The sequence below is a fragment of the Myotis davidii genome, unplaced genomic scaffold (genome assembly GCF_000327345.1).
Source record: "Myotis davidii unplaced genomic scaffold, ASM32734v1 scaffold164, whole genome shotgun sequence".
In the NCBI taxonomy this organism is placed as follows: Eukaryota; Metazoa; Chordata; class Mammalia; order Chiroptera; family Vespertilionidae; genus Myotis; species Myotis davidii.
This window is the reverse complement of record NW_006296417.1, coordinates 3,925,347-3,932,854: the sequence shown is the minus strand read 5'-3', so window position 1 is coordinate 3,932,854 and position 7,508 is coordinate 3,925,347. Positions and strand designations below refer to the sequence as shown.

General features: G+C 34.4%; 1 protein-coding gene across 1 annotated transcript in view; it reads right to left on the bottom strand.

Annotated features, from left to right (window-relative positions):
* Window positions 1-7,500, bottom strand: part of CHD2 (chromodomain helicase DNA binding protein 2) — a 119,892-nt gene extending 112,392 nt beyond the window's left edge. The window contains exons 1-3 of the transcript XR_001515201.1: window positions 7,132-7,500; window positions 5,301-5,369; window positions 4,655-4,737 (exon numbers count right to left, since the gene is read on the bottom strand). The gene's annotated coding sequence lies outside the window, so the exon portion shown is untranslated. The remainder of the gene's footprint in view (window positions 1-4,654; window positions 4,738-5,300; window positions 5,370-7,131) is intronic.
* Between the last annotated feature and the right edge of the window lie 8 nt (window positions 7,501-7,508).

Sequence of the window (7,508 nt, the reverse complement as noted above, 5' to 3'; positions counted from 1 at the left end):
GCTCCAAAGCATGATTATAATACTCTCAGTATGTTGACCTACCCAAAAAAGCTGTTTAGAAGTTCAGCATCAAAGTATAGCAATTTAAAATTTTTTAGAAAGCCAAAGCACTGTTTAGCAGCTGTGGGCAAACTACGGCCCGCGGGCCAGGTCCGGCCCATTTGAAATGAATAAAACCAAAAAAAAAAAAGACCGTACCCTTTTATGTAACGATGTTTACTTTGAATTTATATTAGTTCACACAAACACTCCATCTATGCTTTTGTTCCGGCCCTCCGGTCCAGTTTAAGAACCCATTGTGGCCCTCGAGTCAAAAAGTTTGCCCACCCCTGGTTTAGGATTTAGGTTAAACTTAGCGACCCAAATGTTTTTCCAGGCTATGATTTCAAATTTTCAAATTATAAAGCAAGCTCCTGATTTTCTCACCAAGTCTAAATTCCTTTAGTCATTTTGACTAATCAATCAATACAGCAAAAATTGGCTTCAAAATTACCTCTAAAAGTAAGGTGCCAAAAAATATCCTCCCACCGGGTAACAAAGCAATTTATAAGAAACAGAATTATTTATTTTAAGCTTCCAATTTAGTCAAACTTTATAAGGAAGAGAGGATTTTCTGAATAAAGACAAAACTTAAATCATCCAAGTAAAATAAACTTATATAACCCCTAAGAGAAGGGTGTAACTGATTTAAGGACTACTGGTGAAAGAAATGTCCCATTGGTCTGATAATGTGTTTGTACTAAAGGCTACCTACCAATGTAAGAATGTACCTCTGGGTTTAGCCCCCCCCAAATATAGAAAAGGACTGGGAGCTCACTTTGTGCTAACACAAATATAATCTATTATACTGGCTCCTTCCCAAAATTTACGAAGTGGTGCTTTGGGCCGTCCTTTGAAAGGGAAGCAGCCAAGGTCCGCTTAAGCAGATGATACAAGTTGGTAATTTTGCTCATGTTCCTACCTATCTTTAATATTTTGGAGTATTATCGATTCTCATTGAATATGAAATTATAGGTGCCATGTAAATAACCATTTTCCTAGCTGGGCCTTTTATAATAAAAGGCAAAGACAGTTTTAGTCAAGTCTTACATTATCATCATTAGTCCATTTGTGCTTTTTTTATAATATTTGTCACCTTCTAAAACCCTTCAAACAATTTTTAACATTTAAACTAAGAATAAGATCAGAGAACATTATGACATATAAAATGTCTTCCACAAAAATAAGGTAGTGATAGTCATTAGAAAACTGCCATAAGACAACTCACAAACCATTAAAGTTAAGCAAAATATCTACATGATAGTCTAAATTAAAATTCTTATGATTACTATATAGTACACATATATAATTCACTGTTTGGAAAATATTTCATGTCATATAAACGGCTTAGCTTCAAAAGCATAGGTTTTTCAAAAAATAAGACTATCTAGCTTTACACTATGTTTAAATCAACTATCAAATAGTTGTAAGAAAACATGCTACTTAATGCTATGTAAAAATAATCATTTAAATTGTAATGGTTAATTTACACTCAGAAGTAACAGCCAAAATGAAAATCAAAAGTTTGAATTAAGCCACTCAATCTGTAAAGGGAAGGTAGTTGGTAAAACAATGATATCTAAATATATAAATTTCTTAAGTTAATTATGCCAGGTATTATCATTGATAATCCCAATGGTCAGCTGCACATGTTTCATTAGATACAATAAACTTTTTTAACGTAAAGAGGGAAGGAAGGAGTGGGGGAGGGGGAATATTGATTTGTCGTCCCACTTATTTACGCATTCGTTGACTGCTTTTTGTATGTGTCCTGACGGGAGATCGAACCTGAAACTGGCTATTGGAACGGTGCTCTAAGCAACGGAGCTACCCGACCGGGGCCTAAAGTTTAAATATATTTAATCGAATAATTATTTTCAAAACTCCAAATAATGCTTTTTACTACAGCATTCTAAAACTTAATTGTTTAAAAACAAATTAAGATTGATTTCCCAATGTCTTCCTATATATACTGTTTATTAATATCTGGAAATTCCTAAAATTAAGAATGCCGGTTACACTACTGCACGGGTCTCATCTTATTCAAACAGTTTCACCACAGAACTACATGATTTGCGATGCAAAAATTACAAAAACTATTCTTCACTTTTTGTAAGAGAAATAGGCACTCCTATTATTTTTATAGCAGAATTTAAGAGCTAAATGGTATCTTAAGAGATTGGAAACTCCAAATACTTTGTACTAAAACTAGGAGACTAAGGTGTACACTGAATAAAATGTCAACATTACAGGGCTAATTTACATTAGAAGCTGGGTCTCTTGATTGCTGAATCTCAGTTGTATTTTCCACTGTTTCACACACCTCTACCTTTCATTAATGCAGAAGATAGAGATGTCCTCAAAGTATCTTTTGCCCCTTATGCTATGCCTCTCAACAAAGAATTAAAACAGACAGGAGAAAGAGTAAATTCATTGGTTGTCCCAGTCCCGGTATCTAAATAATTAAGAAACTGAGAAACAGTAAATTAACCTTGAAAAAATACTTATATTCAAAATTATATATTTCACATAATCTAGCCTCTTAAGTGTTATGCCATGGTTTTAAAAAATGTATAATTAACTATGAGCATGGCTTCTTTCATTTCTGTAGAACTTCAGATAATTTGTTAAACAGCTATTACATGTTAACAAACACAAATCCAACCTAATCACCAACTTGATTGGGGGATTTTGGATTCAAGAATTGGTTAAAAATGCTCAATTAAAAGTAAATATTTAACATTTACTACTTTGATCCGCTAAGCAGAAAATAGCATTTAACTAAATAATTTACTTTCCTAATGAAATATAGTAATTTAAAATAATAGTACCTACATTTATATTTGTCTTCGTGTCCATTATTCTTGTCCATCAAACTTATTGTTGCCCATTATACAACCTTGGTTCAAACCCCAAATAACAAAACAATGAATATAAGCACTATCATGAAGTTCAGCTGAAGTACATGAAAACCTTAAAATGTGATCTATTATAATCCTGTATCTTGATGGTGATAAAGGAAGCATTGTATTCCATTAGACGAGTAGAAATTACTACATCGTTTAGATTTTTCTATAAATACTAAAAAAATAAAAATCTTCATTTAACATTCCTGACCTTAAACCATTCATTTATTTATGGGTTAAATTAACACCTTTGGTAGGCCACTATAAATTTATTGCCATGTTATACTTAACCTACGTCACACTTCACATACGTTTGTGTCTTAAGAGGCCCAATTCTCAAATTTTGTAAGTGCCAACCACCTATGAATTACAAGAATTTGCATAGAGGAAACTAACATCAGCTTGGGGTAGCCCTAGCTGGTGTTGCTCAGTGGATACAGTGTAGGCCTGTGGACTGAAGGGTCCGGGGTTCGATTCCAGTCAAGGGAACATGCCTGGGTTGCAGGCTCAATCCCCAGTAGGGGGCGTGCAGGAGGCAGACCATCAGTGATTCTCTTTCATCATTGATGTTTTTATCTCTTTCTCCCTCTCCCTTCCTCTCTGAAATTAATAAAAATAAATAAAAGCTACTGAGCAAAATATGTTACTAAAAAAAAAAGAAGACGCTTGGGGTAAAAGATGTTTTGATTATTTTGCGTGGCGTGTTTTGTCTTTCAAACACTAGTTAAAGGTGTAACATTCCGTTTTCTTTCACGTATGATAAACACAAATTTGATCAAATTGCAAAGGACTGGAGAGCAAAAATTAAACTAAAGCAAAGGCAATAAAAATATTATCTTTATCACCAATTTGAAAAATAGAATAAGCAAACACCAAAAGATAAAAAGATTTTCCACATAAATGTCAAGGACAAAGGTAAATTTGCCCTTATGTTAACTAATAGTTATTTGGGTATTCTTAACATTCCCCAAGATATTACTATATTTTCTCTGTCAAATCCTTACTAATCTCAACTTGAGATTAATTTTCACATTCAGTATTAACTTATGAATAAAGAATATTTTTTGAAAATTATCAGTGGACACGTTTTTTCACTCACATATCTAGTTTTAAGATGTAAAATTATTGTATGCTTATTGAAAATTACTTCTTCCTTTTACGACTTAAAAATAATTATTAAGTTACGGAGATCTCTATAGATGCTTTATTCTAGTTTTCCGTAAAATAAGTCATTTTTGTACGTTTGAAAACTCAGGAAAATGGGTAAAGCGACTAAAATCCATTAAGTAGCAACTAGAATATGGAATTCGATTTCGTTTTGGAAATATAGTTCTTTTAAGAATCCCAAGATCTCCAAATGCAAAATTCTAGGCCATTTCTAAAACGTGATCAGTAGTATCATTAAAAGGAATGTACACTTAAGATCGTAAAGGTAATTTTGCTGACTCAACTCCTGATTTATCCTGGAGCACCATTTTATTGGAAAGTACTTAATGTCTTTCTGTTCTGATAGAAACTACATGTGTCAACTATTTCAATGTTAATACAAAAAAGCTTTGATATAAAGAAATGGCTTTTGATGGGCTTTTTCTCATCTTTTCAAGATAAATAGTCCGCCGTTTGTTTCACTGACAAAATTTACTGATATTTTCCTACTCAAATTGTGGTAGGCACTAAATTTCAGATGGTGGGTAAAAACATTTACTTACTTGCTATATAAAATACAGACTTCTGCAAAGATTTCCTTTATCCTCAGATATAAAACTCCATGGTCTCTTCTTCAAAATAGTTTCTTTTGGGGGAAAAAGAAATATTCTAAGCAATTTATTGATTTAACAACCAACAGCAAGTAGGGAGAAGTGTTTTTAAAACTTTTTATTATATAAAAGAAACAAAAACTAAAATCTCTGTTCACAAAAATTGATTTTTAAAATGTTCTTCCCTAAAATCTATTAGTAGAAATAATAACTAGCTCAAATTTTCCAATAAATTTATTTATTTACATGTTTAAAAGATTAAAACTGTTTGCACAGGGTATTAGAGACCTAAAAAGAAAAAGTCTATCTTTGGTTCATGGTTTTCCTCAAAATATAATTAGTCTTTTTTTGTTCCCAAAATTAAACAAAGGCTTAAAGGACCTTTCAGTGTTTCAAACTATATACGGTTGAGTTACAACAGCTATGCATATATACTTTCTATCCCATGAAAAGATTTAAAAGCTTGGTAAAACTATTTCTGATATTTACTCATATTCATAATCACTACTTGCTGGAAATATAAATTTTCAAAAGAAGAAAAACAAAACCTAATAAGCTTATTTTTATGTCAAAGTAATAAAAATTTACCCAGTCTTACCTCAAATAAAAGAGCTGTATCTGTTCAGAACCATCATCAACCAAATTTTATTTTAATCTTGTAAGTTACCTTAAAAAAAAAAGGAAGATATCAATGTTTTGATTTTTAAACATTTCTTGGCCTAAGTTTCAGTATGATGAAACGATGAGAAGGAAATACTCAATAATCTATGGATAAATGTAAGAGACAGGTCATCACACACTACCTGTACATTTTAGGTCTCCGTTATTTCCTATCTGAACATCTATCAGTCTTTGTTTTCCTCACCTTTTGGTTCTATAGACTAATACTTGTGACTAAGGCATTGAAATTAAAAAATGCAGAAGGTTTACATCTTTGGACAGATTTAAGACTATGACCTTGTTTTTATCTTTCCTCTTTTGATGACAGGCAATACCAAAAAAAGGGGGGAAAGTTTACCATTTTCTAAGACTCAAATATTAACATTTCCCTTCCCATCGAAGAATGCCCTTAAAAATTATGAGTAATTGAAAATTTACTCTTCTAGGAGAAATTAGGGAAGTTTAAAATGGCCACTGGTTACTTTAAATTTTAAATTACAAGTTATTTGATCTCACCAAGGGGGATACTAGCTTTGTCTTTTAAGCAACTTTCAAACAAGTAGTAACTAGGATATTTATTCAATTTCAAACCAGGGTCTTTAACACGTTCCGTCTCTCCCTGCCCCCATTACTCTTGTAAAAAGATCTGATGAGGTAGAAAATACCAGCAATTATTTTGCATTTCACTATTCAAAAAGGATTCTGAGATACGAATTCAGAATATTCATTTAAGACCACTTTCAGCATCCAAAAATTTCAAAAGACGTCAACTTGAAAAAACAAACACAACAAACCTGGTACCTAAACAACAGAGCCTGTGAAATCAAGATATGCGCCACTGATGTAACATGTAGCACGAGATGCATGCTATTCGGAAATAAAACCATTTTACCAACAAAAATACCTTCCGAAATGCGGTCCATCACAGCAGTTACCTTTGATCTTAGAAGGACTGGGTAAACTTGAGTAATTTACCAACAGCCTTTTTAGGCAAAAAAAATCTGCACTTTACAGCACCCATGCCGCAGAATGGAGACAAATATATTCCAAAAACACACAAAGGTTTTCTGCACTGGCGGTCTCTTGCAAAACGCAAACTTAAATTCCCTCCCCAGCGTTATTCCCAAAGGCACAGGCGGGGAGGACTGCAGCATTTCTGAAACCGACACCTATTAAAAAATACTGTGCCGGGGTAGTAACATCTAGATGTTCGTGCATGCAACAAATGCAACAAATATGGCTCCCCTGCTCCGTCCATTTCCAGAGAGCAAGCCTACTTTAATATTTACACTGCGAGAAAGTAACTCCAAAGGGAGCTCTGGGGAGGGAGCCGAACAGCCCTTTGTAAAAGTTTTGTCGACCACGGCTTGGGACGATACGGGTGATGATTATTTTTTTAAAAAACCGTAAAATGACGAACTGAAACTTTTAAAAGTCTAGGTCCTAGGCGCAAGGCTCAAGTGCGTTCCAACATGCAGGTGCGATCAGTTTGCAGATAACGGCTCCTGATGACCTTTTTTTTTAAAAAAAAAAAAAAGTACCGAAAGGGGTGTATTTAATCACCATCCAAATATCCAAAAGCCGAAGCAACTCGGGAAATGCCACTTATTATGAACCAGACGTCATCGCCCTGGCCCCAGCGTTCAAATCTATTCCCATTAAACCGCCCTGACATGACAGTAAACTTGTCTTTCCCCCTTTTTTTTTTTTTTGAAATGCCAGCCGCACTCCTCCCTCCTCCTCCAACTTGCATTTTTTAAAAAGACAACCCTCACGTCATCAAGGTTTTCCAGGGGCGGCAAGTCCCTTCTCCCCGGTGATCCCCGCAGCCGTTTTCAACATCGGCTTTGAAAGAGTTAAGAGCCAACACCCAAAAGGGGAAAAGAAAAAAAAAAATAAGAAAAACACACAAGTTTTATTTTTTTTCTTTCAACGTAGCCCGGCTTCCATTGTTCTTTTAAACTCGATCGCCCAAGATGAGTTCCCACCTTACCGGAAAGAGGTGAAAAAAAAGCTCCCCCGTTAGGAGAACCCGAAAAAAGGGTCCTTTTACCCCAAACATCAAAAGAACTCCCACATCGGAACGGAAAGGGCTTCCTCGGTCCTCTCTCGGCCCCCTCCGGGCTCCCGCCAACGGGGACCCGCC